Source organism: Mirounga angustirostris, unplaced genomic scaffold (genome assembly GCF_029215605.1).
Source record: "Mirounga angustirostris isolate CCGP_5_RB_7025 unplaced genomic scaffold, mMirAng1.0.hap1 SCAF_9, whole genome shotgun sequence".
In the NCBI taxonomy this organism is placed as follows: Eukaryota; Metazoa; Chordata; class Mammalia; order Carnivora; family Phocidae; genus Mirounga; species Mirounga angustirostris.
The window spans coordinates 71405097-71421021 of record NW_026991717.1 but is presented as its reverse complement, the minus strand read 5'-3'; the positions used below and the strand labels follow the sequence as shown (position 1 = coordinate 71421021).

Sequence of the window (15925 nt, the reverse complement as noted above, 5' to 3'; positions counted from 1 at the left end):
GGGGTGTGGGAGAGAAGACGAGGGAACCTTACCCTCGGTAGAGTAACCAGGCCTCCATTTATTCTCTTTACGTTGGGGCATTAGGTTTTATGCAGAGAGAGTTTTATAGGCCTCAGCCCTTGCGCAGATTTAATCTAGTGTCCTCTAGGCCACGATCGGCAGGGAAAACGTCCTTTTCCGCTCTATTTCTGTGTTAACGGCTGCTTTCCTTTCATTTTCTACGACCATGAGGACTCCAGGAGAGAGATGAAAGGGAAGATCGAGATGCTCATTAATACAGTTGGAAGTTCACGTAGTGCTGATGCCTTCTGTTAAATTTAAAAATTGGGCGGGGGATGGGTAAGGGTTACCAAGTAGATACTGTACCGCGAGCCTCTCAATTCTGGAGCGTACCGCAGGGCGTAAGTGTTGTAAATATTTTAACAATAGATTTAATGTTTTACTGATCATTTTTTGTTTTACACCTCTCTGAGCAACGGCGGACCTCGAAGTAGTTATTTTCAATTCTATTTTTTTAATATTGTAATCTCACTTACATATTAACAATAATTAAAGCTGGCTTACTTTTTATCTGCAGGTTACAAATCACTTGAAATATATAAGTTAGTGGAACTTTGCTTGAGGTAGGTACTACTATCTTTCTCAGACAAACTGAGAGGCACAGTGTCGGTTGCCAGGGTCATAATAAATCAGTAGCGGAACTAAGGAATTTGACTCTACTAGGTTAGTCAAGTGGTTTTTACCTAGCTTTTGGAATAGTAGGTTTTGATAGTACTGTATTTGAATTTTTTACGAGAACCTAATTACAGCAGTCACTAGCGGTAACTGGAAATTCCCAAACTGCACTTGGGAAAAATAATTACGAGAATTGGCAGTTGTTATTAATTTAACATTCTAATACAAACTTAAAATTTGACTTTCAGGGTATTCTGGCATTGATTTTCCAAAATATCTATCTGAGAAGTATGTAGTTAACCATACTTTTTATTAAGAAAGTAGTATTGTGCCCACTATTTGCTAAGTCCTGAAATTGAGGAAAATTTTCGCTACGTTTATAAAAAATTACATAGGTGTTTCTAAGTAGTATCACATTCACTTATCCAAGAAATCGCCTTTTTTTTTGGATACTTGGGGAAGGGGAAGATTTCTTTTTTCATAGTGTGTTCTCTCACAAAAACTGTTAGGCAAAGTTTAAACCAATACTGAAGGATAAAATCATCCCTTAGGAAACAGATACAAGGTAAAAGTACTTTTATCCGGAATGGTGAATGCATTTGTCAACTCCCTCACCATGTAGATAATGTAATAGGGATTAAAAGCATTGCTCTTTAGGAAAAACATAAACATGTATATTACTACATGCGCTTAAAACTAAAGTTTGTGTCACTGCAGAACTGTTAGAAATGAGATAAGGGCAGTGATTAGTTGATTTAACTCGTAAACGTAATAAAAATATCGTTGGCAAATAGAAATGTAAGGAATTAATATTTAATAACAGTAGATAAAAATTGAAAATAATTGGGCACTTTTCTTGCCTTGACCTCTTAGAAATACTGGGTTTCCTGGGATCAGCATGTACGAAGGAAACCGTTCCTTTGAGTTACTATCCATCTGGAAAGATCGGGCCCCAGAAATAATGTCTGAAACAATTTTAGAAGGGGTTTTCAGATAGGCTTTAATAGCATTTTCATGTGGCTAAAGAGGAAGGACTTAAGAAGGTTGCCTAAGTTGCAGGTCTTCCGACCTTTTTGTGTTTCCCACGCTCGTTGCACTGGAATGCTTGGTGTTGGTTGCTATTCCTTCTGTGGAGAATTTAAACATTCCTTATATTTGTGATTAGGGCTTTAGTGGGTTTCACATAGCACGCATCTTCGTTTTGGTTGGAATTGCTGTAAGAACAAGCAAGGAATAAATCCAAAATCGTTAATTCTAATAAAAATTATATTAGGTAGTCATTATCTAAGATGTTAACTGGGGAGTGACAGTTGAAAGAATCTTGGCCTGAGAGAAGAGAACTGTATCCCCATCTCCCTTACCCCCCCCCGTTATTGTATTAGGCAAATCAAAAGTTATGGATTTCAGTTTTATACTTAGAAGAGGGCTTAGACATTTTACCTATTTTAATTTCTGATTTCTACTCAAGTCATTTGTCAGAAGGCTGAAGTGTATAAAGTTTTATTAAAAGCAGTTTTTATATATTAATATCTAAATAACAGTCTTGAAATAGCTTTGTAATTGTCTTTGGAGATCATTATTTGCTCATATTTAATATGTATATTCATTCTGATTGGGGTCAGGGAAGATGATGGTTATTACATATTAGATTTATTAGAGAATTGACGGGTGAGAACCAGCACTATTTGATGTAGCATAAATGCAAGTGTTCTCTTAGATATTAGAAAGTTGGGGCTTATAAAGGGGAAAAAGGATTACCATAGGGTTTTTAAATTCTCTTGGTGCATTTACTATGGTAAGTCATGATCTTGGATTTACTTTATACCACTCTTAACTATGGGATAGGGGTTCCCCATTGAACTCTCATAGTGGTTCTTAAATGTGAACCAACCTTAGAATCAGTAACGGGAATAGTTAAAATAGATTGCTGGGCTCCACCACCAGTTTCTAATTAAGTCTGGTGTGGGCCTTGGTAATTTGCATTTCTAATAAGTGCCGCTTGGTGCTGGTTGGCAACCCACACTTAGAGAATAGTGCTTTAGAAGAAGGGATCCAAACCTCCCAGAGGTATAACAAAGTGTAACTTAGGTACACTGTTAATTGCAAAGTATTATAATTGGGCACTAAAACTGGTCTTTTTTTTTAATGAGTTGGTAGCTCATCAATTTAACGTAACTTTTTGGAAGACCTCTTGATGACTTTCAGAAATGTAAATGTTTCTTTTCATCTTCTTGGTGAGCGTTTGTCTTGCAACACGTGCAAAGGCTTTATTTGTAGATGAGCCACAAAGTTAATTAACGTACCCTGAAGATTTTGAGTACCGGGTTCAAGCTGTGACTTAAGAAAATTGAAAGTTTCACCATAACTGGACATCACAAACATTGCCGTAGAGATAATATTCAAATGTGTACGTTTTCTACAACTTTTTTTTTTATGGTTTGTATAATTTGTTTTGAAGATTTTATTTTTAAGTAATCCCTACACCCAACATGGGGCTCGAACCCACAACCCTGAGATTGAGTTCCACACTCTCGGAAAAATTTACAGTTAAAATTTTAGAGGTTTAGTACCTGTTATGTTGCTGTAGTCATCCACACATAATTGACTCAAGGAACACTTTTTAATTTTAATTTTATTATTTTTTTAAGTTTTTTTTTCTTGAGGGGGAGGGGCAGAGGGAGTGGGAGAGGATTCTTAAGCAGGCTCCAGGGCCAATGCAGGGCTCAAGCTCACAACCCTGAGATCATGACCTGAGCTGAATGAAATCAAGAGTCAGACACCTAACCAACTAAGCCACCCAGGCTGCCCTGACCTTTTTTTTTTCTCCCCTGCTTTTTGAAGTAAGCTCTACACCGAACGTGGGGCTTGAACTCATGGCTCTGAGATCAAGAGCCACATGCTCTACCAGCTGAGCCAGCCAGGTCCCCCTAGTTTACTGACATTTGTAAAGGAGAATAAGACCATTTGGCTGAATATTAAAATATGAGGGTGGTGATTTCCTTATTTTCTCAAAAAACCTACGGCCTAATTGAAAATCTTGTAGCTGATGAAACAGCCAATTTGTCATGCATGTTATTTTTTAGTGTGGTGGTCTGAGTCAGATTCTTAAAATTCATATCTTGAAATTAGCTCTGTATACTAGCTTATAAACAGACCACAGAAACAAATCCATTAAGGACCATAATTTTCACTTTATGACATTATTCAGTAACTAGTGAACTTTTCTCCTTCATTTGTGGTTTTTCATTCTGTCACTGGAATGATGAGCTCCTTATTTATTAATTTTTATGATGTGCTCCTTAAGTAAACATCTTTTCCCCCTATAGAACTTATCAGGTCTTGTAGTCTCATCACTTTACAGGTTTTGAGAATAGATGTCATCTCTAGTGTGTATCTTCATGGTAGACCATTCCCCTTCATAATCTTGATATTTGATACTTGCTCACTTCATCATCTCTGTTGGCCTGGTTTTTCTATAATTTCTTTGTCCAAACTGCTGATTATCAAATGAATGTTTGTAGATTTTTGTTTTTAAGACCCTTGTGGGAATGTAGGCATATATTTAGTAAATTTTTGTCACCTACTGATAACTGAATTGTGAAGACAGTCACTGGTAGAGGTGATGGTTCTATAGAGGCTCTTCCCTTCCCAGTGTAATGTTATGCTTTACCAAAATGTGTTACATGCATTGGACAGATGTTTCTGTCTTGGGGGTTTAGGGCACAACATTTCTGAGGAACTCTGACTCAATCTGTCCCTTCTCCTTTCACAGGGCAGCAAGGCGAACCCCATCCCTACTCACTGGAGCTCAGCTTTGATTTTTAACCTCCCTTCCCCACCCTTCCAGAACACACACATTCCCATTCCAAAATTGATTTTATAAAGAGATTTTAAACATAATGATGCAACTTGGTGTGCACTACGGCAAATTTACAGGTGTTTTTTTTTCAATTGTTTCCAAAAACGGGACTTGGATTTAAGATGTAATTTTTAAAATTTCTATTCTATTTTTTCTGCAGCAGTTGGGTTAGAGGAGGAGGAGCCTTTTAGCCTCTCATAAACTGACCTCTCTACTTCCTCGTGTATTTTTAAGATTGATTGATGATGTGGAAAGGGCTTTGCTTGTCTGCTACTGAGAACTTTACCCTTGCGGTTTTTGTGGAAACTGCTTTTGGAAAAAGAAAAGAAATGAACTTTACTGACTTGACATTTTTGCACCTCCCGTTTTTCTAATCTGGGCTATTTTTATTTTTGTTTTTTTACAGTGAGATTTTTTTGATCTTCAGCTACAGTAAGTTATTCCAATTTTTTTTTTACATTTTTCCTGACTTTCCGCTGATTTCCTTTTTATTGTTGTTACTAGTTACTATTATTATTTATTATTATTATACTTAATGATGGTGATGATGATGATGATAATGACACTGATGATTTTTAATCGGATTAAAATCGAGTTTTTCTGAATGTTCATAAGAATTTCTCCGGCCTCCTGATTGACTTTGGAGTTTTGCATCTTGGGAGAGAAGGTGAAGGCATTAGCATTTTTAAGTGGATTGATCACATAAACCTTTTCTCTCCCAACCCCACCCTTGCCCTCATCCCCTTCCCCAGGCTCGAAAGAATTTTACTGGCTGTTAAGTCTGTGACCTTATTTTTCCTGATCTTTAACTTAACTGTTTAAGAGCATCTCTGGACGTCTGTATTTTTTATTTTTTATTTTTGTTTTTTTTATTTTTAATCTTTCATTTGTTAAAATTTTTAAACTGTGCTGCAATAAAATGTGTGTGGTACTACTTAACACCTATGATGGTGATGGCATTTTCCCAGAAAGCCATTTTCCTCCTGTTTCCCTTGAAATCCCATCCTGCTTTTCCTGTACACTACTACCCCTCACAAACCACAAGCTGCAGCAACATGGATGCCCAGCCTGGAACAGCAGCAGCCAGGATGACCTGGAGCCAGGGGGCCTTCGGAACAGATGCACACCCTTCCTGGGTGATGGTAAGAGGTGTGAGGTCCACTTGGTTTCATTGCAAAGACTAGGAAATACACCCATTTAAGTCTAGTTGATACAGTGTAGGTGATAGCTTCTGGTAATGTTTGGGTTAAGATTTTTGTGTATCGAGATGTTTCCCAAAGGATGCCAGCTCAGTTTTTTATAAGCTAATGGAATTATGAGGTTGTAACTAACTTGGGCTGACTGAGAATTTTTGATAATTGGAAAGAGCAGCTGAAGTTTACATATACTTCAGAACGAAAATGGTTTGTTTTAAATAGCAACAAGACAAGGACATATTAGATGGGTTTATTCTTAGATTATTGCAAATTAGTAAAAATTTTCTGTCATTCAGAGTAATCTTCCTTGGGTTTGTAACAGTAGTTTTTGATTGTACTCCAGTTAGACTATTCTTACTGAAATTTAACATGAATCAAATCACAAGAAACATGCTGTAATATTAAATGCTATCTCACTGGGAGGTTTTTTTTTGTTTGTTTTAAAGGATAGGTAGATTTTTAATCTCAGAAAGCAGTGAAATCTCTTCAACCTGTATCCAAATCAGGAAAGGTGTAGAGTTGCTCTCTTTTTCAGTGGTGACTTGTGACCCAGCAAATGTTGGGGAATCTAATGTGTTCCCAATAGTGATAAGAAGGAATGAGTACCTAAAGAATTAAGAATTTTAGCAACCTGTAGTATTTAAAAGATGTATTCATTTTAGAAGGTAGGGGCAGAGGGAGAGAGAGTCCTAAGCAGACTCCACACTGAGTGCAGGTCTTGATCCCACAACCTGAGCCAAAACCAAGAGTTTGATGCCCAACCAGCTGTTCCACTCAGGCACCCCACAGCCTGTAGTATTTTACTGACTACAGTGGAATATTTTGATAACTCACTCTAGAGTTGCTGTAGATTTTGAGCTGAAAGAAAAAAATGATTTTTTTAAAGGCATATTCAGTGCTGTGTGTTACTAGGAGAAATCACATACTACTTCTTTATTTGTACCAAATGAATAAAATAACACTGAAGGCATCCTCAAAGGAAAACCGAATGGGAGAAAGTTATATAAAATGTCCTGAGGTTATCTGGAAGAGGAATGGAAAATTTTCTTTTATAGGTCCAAGTATTATTGATGTCCTCTGTTACATGAAAGCTATTTTTACCTGTTAACTCATCTGTCATAGTGTGGCTGCTGTTCACTATCGGTCCGTCCTTGTTAATTTTACAAATTCTTGTGGGTCATGTTCTGGTTTGGGGAGACACAAAAAGGTATGGTAGTTTTTCAGGGACTTGGAACCTTGTGAGGGAGACAGATGAATGAGACAATGTCATCATGTGATCAGAGGTAAACATAGAACCTATAGAAGCATGTAAAAATGAGTACCTGATTGACTCTTAAAAGGGCAGGAAATGCTTCTAAGAGAAAGGGAACTGAATTGAACCTTAGAATTAAGGCCAGATTATAAAAATTTTAATGCCATGCTAAGGAGTTTGTATTTTATTCAAAAACTATTGATGAGCTATTGAAAGGTTCTAAACCAGGGATTGAGATCAGATTTTCATTTTGGAAATGTCATTCTGATGGTGTGGAAATGGCTTGGAGGAGGTAGGTGATAAGGAAGATAGTAAAATACACAGAAAAATAATGAGCTGGCCTGGTCAAAAGCAATGGTATTGGGACTAGAGAGGAACTGATAAATTTAGGAGGATTTGATGGTTACTGTGATAATGAGGAGCAAGGGATTCAGTGTGACTCCCAGGATAGATGAAGGGAGCAGATTAGGGTAAGAATAGGAGAAAGCAATTTAAACAATTGGTTTTTTGAGGCGCACGTGGAACATTCAAGTAGAGATGCTTATGCATTAGACGTTTGAGTGCTTATTCTGAAAATCACCAGTAGGGTGGGGCATAGGGATGAAGAAAACATACTGTCCCCTGTCCTCTCTTGGACAGATCATTGAGGGGTGAAATTGAGTGACAGACCACTATATCTAGAAGGAAAGAACAGTAAGATTATAGAAAGGGAACCAAATTTAGAATATGGAGGTGGTAGGGTGCTTCCAGTGAAGTGACCTTGAATTGATGGTGAAATTAAGATCTAGAAGTGGGTTGTCCTACCTGAAAGCACAGGTAATGGAGGGAAATCTTGACTTCAGAGCAAAAAATACTACTGGAGAATAGTCACCAAGAATGCATAGAATAAGAGACAAAGTTGGAAAGATAAGCAATTAGCAAGCATGGTATACAGGTCCTTGTAGGATCCTTATTTAATATCTAGGTTGTCTTGGGAACAAAGGGAATCTTTTGAAGGACCTTGGAGGATGCTGAAATCCTATTAACTTTGGAATTTCCTTCCGGCTATTGTCTGGGGAATGTTAGTAATGAGGACAGAGTTCAAGGAGGACAGTATATTAGACCTATCAGACTAAGTCACTATCTTCTAATCTTCTAGAAAAAAGTAGTAATCCTAGGCCTGGGGATACTTGCCCAGTTGTTTCAAATGAGTTTTTTGTGTGTGTATTAATGAGCAGATGTAATTAGTTTGAAGAGGACAGGTTGATCAGACTCTAGGAAACTACTAATCACTTCTCTGTTTGAAAGGAAAAATGAAGTAGACTCAATTTTTTCCTTTTGGAAGTAATAATCTGGACACCTTATTGTGAATATGTCTGTCATTGTTAATGTTCCTACAGCTTTTTTAATCATCATAAACTTTGTGTATTATCATTAGAATTTTGGAGATGAGAATATGGAAACACAATTTTAAAAATTTGCTCAGTTAGACCTACCTAATAAATGAAATGGTGACACATGGATTCAACTCAGGCCATTAAGCCTACAGATTTCAACTCTTAATCATACTAGATTGTTCTTTATTTGACATAATGAAGTATTTTCGAAAAATCTTCAGTTGGGCTACAGTTACCCCTCCCCCCCCAAAAAGAAACTGCTTCAGACTTCTATTTTTAAAGAGTTTCCAACTAAATATCATCATTAATATATTTAGCTTAATTCTTTTTTTTAAGATTTTGCTTGTTTATTTGACAAAGACACAGAGAGAGGGAACACAAGCAGGGGGAGTGAGAGGGAGAAGTAGGCCTCCCGCGGACCAGGGAGCCTGATGCAGGCCTCGATCCCGGGACCCCTGGATCATGACCCTAGCGGAAGGCAGATGCTTAATGACTGAGCCACCCAGGCGCCCCTTGTTGTTTCTTCTTATCACTTTATTTTTTTTAAAGATTTTATTTATTTATTTGAGAGAGAGAATGAGAGCACATGAGAGGGGCAAGGGTCAGAGGGAGAAGCAGACTCCCCGCTGAGCAGGGAGCCCGATGCGGGACTCGATCCCCGATCCCGGGACTAAAGGATCATGACCTGAGCCAAAGGCAGTCGCCTAACCGACTGAGCCACCCAGGCGCCCTGTTCTTATCACTTTAAATGACACGATGAAGAGTTCAAGGTAATAACTTAGAGGTAGCTTTGTGGTATAATTTCATAAAATGTTTGGATGTGACCATATTCTAGAGAACTAAACACACTTTAAAAGTGAGTTTTAGTTGAAGAAATAAATAATTGCACTTGTGGTTTTAAAAAAATACACATCCCAGAGTGGTGTATTGCCAAATCCAGCAGTTGTCTTGTAGTCCTCATCACACTTGACCAGTTGGTGTGATTTAACCAGTTGGGCCACTTTCCTCCTCGAAATATTTTTTATATAGTTTTAGGTTTTTGTTCTGTATCTGGCTTTTCTTCAGCTCTGTTGGAGTACTCTGTGTTCATTCCTTCCACTTCTCTTTTTTACATTCCCTGGGTCATTTCATTCAATCAGATGATTTTCTATACCATCTATAAGCTAATGAGATTCCCACGCTTGCATCACCAGCCTGGACTTTCTCGAATGACATGCCAGTATGTCTAGTTACCTAGCTGACGACTCCTTGAATGTTAACTATTACCAATTTAAAAGTCCCAAACTGGGCTCCTGCTAGTCTCAAACCAGTGTTTCCCGTTTTGGTTAATGCCTGTTTTGGTTGCTGCTTGAAAATCAATAGCTTCCTATTTTCAACGTTAAAATTTAAAAATTCACTGTGATTTAATACCCTTCAATGATGTTGTGCTCCTCCTCCCTTAATAATACACTTAGTATATTCTGCTCTAGCCGCATCGCCTCCTTATTGAGTCTTGAATGCTAGATGGTCCTATCTCAACCTTTTCTTGGAATTTTCTTCCTTAAGACATTCCTAAGATTACTTGGTTGCTCATTTCATTTAGGTTCTTATCTCAAAGGTCATGGCCTCACCGATGGCTTCCTTCACTTAGCCCTTCAAGTTTCCCCCTCCCTATGGATACTCTAGCACATTGCACCATCGCACATATTATAGAAGTTTATTATCTATGTAAAGGTATAGGGAAATACCTTGAATGATACAGGTATAACAACATCGTTAGGGTTGGAAGGAAACTTGCTGTGTGCTTGAAGAGTAATATAACGAGCAACACGGTATTCTCATTTAAGTAAGACAAAACTTAGATCTGCTTCAATTTTTCTGTGGCTGGGTGTAAATGGCTACAGCCTATGTACTAGGGGTTTAGTAAATAGTTTTATAGTTGAAAAACAGCTTTAAAACAGGTCTGGCTGTGGTGGAATGGATCAAGTTTTCATTTGAGAGCATAGGCTATTGTGTTTCCTGTGATAGGGCTGCAGGCAATTTGGAAGAACTTCATTTTTTTTTAGTTACTCTCGTGAGTATGCATATAGGCTTTTCAAAACATACACATTCAAGTACAGAAAAATTTTTTACTTAATGTGAACATAATAACAAAATTAGTAGAAATCTGAAAATTTAAGTAGCTACATACATAGCATCTTTGTATAATATTTTACTTAAATAGAACTCTGTCTTGGGCCCTTAATGTTTTCCCATTTTTCCCTTGTATACATAATTGAACAGTCTAACAAATAAAATTTTGTAAATACCCTTAAGTATTTTATTTCTGGATCTGTGTATGCATAAATTTGGTGCTATTTTCATTTTTGTGGAAAACTTTGCAGAGGAGTATAATCTCCCTGAACTTGTCCAGCTTTAACAGTCCTTGGGTAATCTTGTTTCATCTATACCTGCATCTACCCTCTCTGCTTCATGTTATTTTGAAGTAAATCCTTTATATATTTTATCTGTAGATATTTCAGTATCCTATTTCTGAACGGTAAGGACTTAAAAATGCAGTAATTGTCACACAAATATTTAAGACCCTAAAATACTGTGGGGACTGAGAAAGGCATTTCCCAATTGTGTTTCATTTTTGTGGGAGTATTAACAAGGATGATTGATTTTTGCTTGCATGTTGTTTTTTGTTTAGTCTTTTCTGGACTTTGAGAAGTTCTTTTCTTAGAGATAAGTTTTGTTTTTTTAAGTTGAGAGAATCTTGGCATGTTTGTTCTCATTGGTGATAAAATTGAGGTCAGGGTAACAAAAGATGGGATTCCTCTCTATATTTTACTGTTAATTTGCAGATTTAGGTATAATACTATGTTCTAGCTGTTTAGGTCTGAGTAATGGAGAATGTTGTAAATTTAAGTTGGATTTCCTTATTAAAAATAATTTCTTTATACAAAATAATTTTCCTCTACTGGTCAGAGATCTTTTATTTACAATTCAGAAATCTAAAAATTTATGGGAAATTTTTTCAATAGTTTGACACTTAGTTTGGTGACAGCCTGACCTCAATTGACAGGAAATCATTTATGGTCTGTTAAATTAAGTGACTATGATTATGCATATGATTGCAGAAATACTAATATATTTGATTTGACAGCTGTGTGCTTCTCCAGATCCCACTGGGGTGTAACACAACAAAAAAGCACAGTATTGGTAAATTCTGTGGGAAACGCTGATTTTCCAAACATGTCCCCATGATAGACTTTTTTAAAGATAAAAGTATATTTTGTTGGAATTCAATGAAAGATAAAGATAAATAAAAATTGAATCTACTGTCAGTATTGTTGACCCTTGCTATTCAGAATATGGTCTGTGCTCCAGCAGCAGCATCATCACCGTCATCATCATCATCATCATCATCATCTGGAAGCTTCATAGAAATACACAATTTCATGCTCTGTCCTAGAACTGTGATGGGTAAAAAGAAACTGGTATAGACCACTTGCACTCTTTTTGTTGCTTGCTCGTGATTTAGAAATTTTGATGGGCTTTCTGGCAAGGGTTTTTGGTGTTGGGGGGGGAAGTTGAGGATCATGGTATGGCTCCATTTTATGTAAATTTGAAATAATGCAATGTAAAAACGGTTTTATGTGTAAGATTTGAACTAATGACTCTCACCAAATTGCAAATAGGATTTCAAGTAATTTCGGGCACCTGGGTGGCTCAGATGGTTAAGCGTCTGCCTTCGGCTCAGGTCATGATCTCAGGGTCCTGGGATCGAGTCCCGCATCGGGCTCCCTGCTCCTTGGGAGCCTGCTTCTCCCTCTGCCCCTCTCTCTCTCTCTCTCTCTCTCATGAATAAATAAATAAAATTAAAAAAAAAAAGTAATTTCAAATAGGCAGACTGGGTAAATGGTGATACCACTTAAGCTAGTAATCGAAATGAATGCCATCCTGAAATAGATGTATTTTGAATTATCAGAGCTTTTAGGCAAATCATATATCTGGTATAATGTGACCACTCTATAATTCTTGGTGGTATATGATAGCTGAAGAGAGTAATATTTTAAAAACATAATTTTGCAGGTCAGTGTAGATCTGATTATAATACTGTGAACATAATTTTCCGTTTCCCCAACATTTTTTTCCCCCAGTATTTTAAAGAAAATATTCAAACATACAAATAACAATGTAATTTTCTATATACCTTCCACCTAGATTGCCATGGTTCCATTTTCTTCCAGTGTCATTTGCTAAACCATTTAAAGGAAATTCCTGATTTAAGACAGACCCCTAAAATTTAAAGCATGAATCTCAAGTATAAAGATAGTGTTCTAACCAGGGGTTTATACAAATTAAACCGTATATTCTCATTCAAAAAATTTTAGTGTTAAACTAGAAATAAGGCCTTCCTGTATTTTTTCACTTACTTTTATATATTGCATATGTTCTTGATGTTTTAGTTCCCAGTCGAAATTTATTGACTTTACTGAAGTCATTTTGAAATGTTGATCTTAATTCTTTCCCTGTTAATAGCATTCTTTTACATTTTTTTAAAATATTTTTTTTGAGAGCGAGAACACAAGTGGGGGGAGGGGCAGAGGGAGAGAGAAAAGCAGACTCCTCACAGAGCAGGGAGCTTGAGGTGGGGCGCCATCCTGGGACTCCCAAGATCATGACCTGAGCCTAAGGCAGCTGCTTAACCAACTGAGCCACCCAGGTGCCCCTTAAATATTTCTTAATGCTTGATACTTGTAGATTTGGGAACCTCTTTTTTTCGAATGGCTTAAAATGTTCCCAGAGTAAATAGAAGTTTGTCAAGGGGAGTTTTGCTATATAGAAGCTGCTCTGGTTAAGAATATGATAGGCTGGGGCGCCTGGGTGGCTCAGTCATTGGGCATCTGCCTTTGGCTCGGGTCATGGTCCTGGGATCCAGCCCTACGTCAGGCTCCCTGCTCTGTGGGAACCCTGCTTCTCCCTCTGCCACCACCCCCCCCCGCTTGTGTTCCCTCTCTCGCTGTGTCTCTGTCAAATAAAATCTTTAAAAGAATTATATAGGCTTCTGAAATGCTGGGGTTTTCTTTTCTTTTCTTTTTTTTTTTTTAAGATTTTTTGAGCGAGCACAAGCAGAGGGAGCTGCAGAGGGAGAGGAAGCCCGATGCAATGCAGAGCTCGATGGAGAGCTGATCCCAGGACTCTGAGGTCATGACCTGAGCTAAAGGGGGGCACTTAACCATCTGAGCCACCCAGGCGTGCACCCCCCCATTTTGTTTTTAATTTTTTAATTTTTTTTTTAATTTTTAGGTAATCTCTGCACACAGTGTGGGGCTCGAACCCACAACCCCAAGATCAAGGGTCACATGCTCTATCAACCCAGGCAGCCAGGCCCCCTCTCCCCTCTTTTAAGTCTCATGTAATACTCTGAAGCAGACGAATACCGTTTAGTAATGGCACAGTTGAGTATGAAGGTTGAGACTAGAGAGAAGTGTCTATATTTGGTGGGACTACCAATGAGAGACCCCCAGTTTATGAAACAATATCCAGTGAAAACTTTGGTATAGAGATGACCATTTTCTTGTTATATAGTTTTTTTTTTTTTTTTAAGATTTTATTTATTTATTTAACAGACAGCGAGAGAGGGAACACAAGCAGGGGGAGTGGCAGAAGGAGAAGCAGGCTTCCCGCGGAGCAGGGAGCCCGATGCAGGGCTTGATCCCAGGACCCTGGGATCATGACCTGAGCCGAAGGCAGACGCTTAATGACCAAGCCACCCAGGCGCCCCGATTTTATATAGTTTTGAATTGCTCTTGTGGAAGGGAAGCACTCAACCTTTACAACCTCTGTTTAGAGGGTTATAGAAATCCTCACTGATTCTAGGCCAAGCTGTGTATCACAATCATTAAATCTCAAGGTAGCGTTAAGCTATCTTTGCAAAATGAAAAAATTATGAAAGCGGTGTGGTTGTTGAGGAAAAAGTACTTTACTACTACATCCTGAGATGTCTTACTTAATGATTTAGATAGCTTGTACAGTTGACTCTTAACACGGGTTTGAACTGTATGAGTCCACTTTTGTGGGATTTTAAAAATATATAGTACTGTATGTATATTTTCCTTAAGATTTTAATAATTTTTGTCTTAATTGCAAAATGCAGTATATAATACATACACAAAATATGTGTTAACTTACTGGTAAGGCTTCCGGTCAACAGTTTCTGGGGAGTCAAGTTACATGGGGGTTTATTTTTGACTGCACACTGGGGAGGTTGGTGCCCCTAGCTCCCTGTGTTGTTCAGGGGTCAGCTGTATGCTCCTTAGCATCTTGAACATCTCAGTGTCAATACATTGTCATTTTTATTTATTTTTTTAAAGATTTTCTTTATTTGAGAGAGAGACAGCGAAAGAGAGAACACAAGCAAGGGGAGTGGGAGTGGGAGAGGGAGAAGCAGACTCCCCATGGAGCAGGGATCCTGATGCGGGGCTCGATCCCAGGACCCTGAGATCAAGACCTGAGCCGAAGGCAGACGCTTAACGACTGAGCCACCCAGGCGCCCCAGTACGGTGTCATTTTTAAATAATTGTTGCTGCTTGTATTCAGTTGGATTGATGCACTGAAGTTCATTTAGCCAGTCCCATATTATCATACACTTACTTTCTAAATGTCGACATCCTTGTTTCCTTAAAATGAGTTCTCAAAAATGAGATTATAATAGAGTCAAAGAATATTCACAGCGTTAAGGCTTTCGATAAAAGTCCAATTGTCCTATAAAAGTAAGGTACCAATTCATAGAAATAATACATTAAAATGACTTTTAAAAATGTTTTTCCTTGTTTGGGAAGTGAAGTATGATAATTGATTTAATTCCTGTTATAGTGATGTTGAATTTTTTTAAAAATCTCCATGGACCTTTAGTATTATTTGCTAATAACCTGTTTGCATCCTTGCCCCATTTTTTTGTTGGTATTTGCCAATAATAGTAAATGATGTAGTAATAGCAGCAGCTGCAGCAGCAATACTTGCTATATGCCAGGGACCATGTACTTGATTTATGCCTCATATCTCACCTGGGAGACTAATACTGTCAATGATATTCATTTTACAGTTGAATCTGGTTTTTGAAGGAATTGGCTTCCCAAAGGATAGTGTACACTTTTCATAGGGGTTGAGTTCAAAATTGAAACAAGTCTGTCTCATCCTAAAGTCTCGGACCTCTTAATCATTAGGTTGTATTAATATTTTCATGCATTTTTGTATACATTACTAAGAACTTGAATTGTGAACAAATGTGTATTGCAGACATCGGGGGTTTTTTTAGTTTTTTTGTATTTTAGTGTGGGGATGTGTTGAATTTTTATGTTCAGAAAGTTCTCTTTAGTCACTATTTTAAGCGAAGTTGGTCATGGTGGATATGGCTTGAATTTGTGGGGATAGGTATTTTTTTTATCTTCCTTTGTGGTTTAAAATTGTTTTTTTAAATAGGCTTTACCTAAATTTTGTTCTGCAATTTTTTGAGTTATTAACCCATGTCCTGCTCAAAACTAAACCCGGGTAGGACTTTTCAGTATACAGAAAATATGCGAAAAGACAGTTGGGACTG

General features: G+C 37.6%; 1 protein-coding gene across 14 annotated transcripts in view; it reads left to right on the top strand.

The window, feature by feature from the left end:
- Positions 1-15925, top strand: part of HNRNPC (heterogeneous nuclear ribonucleoprotein C) — a 66645-nt gene that overhangs the window by 210 nt on the left and 50510 nt on the right. For 3 of the 14 annotated variants that reach the window (XM_064570774.1, XM_064570773.1, XM_064570771.1), the window contains exon 1: positions 4935-4966. The exons of 3 other annotated variants lie outside the window; for them this stretch is intronic. The gene's annotated coding sequence lies outside the window, so the exon portion shown is untranslated. 8 more of the 14 variants (XM_045900495.2, XM_045900485.2, XM_064570766.1 and 5 more) reach the window with 7 other exon arrangements.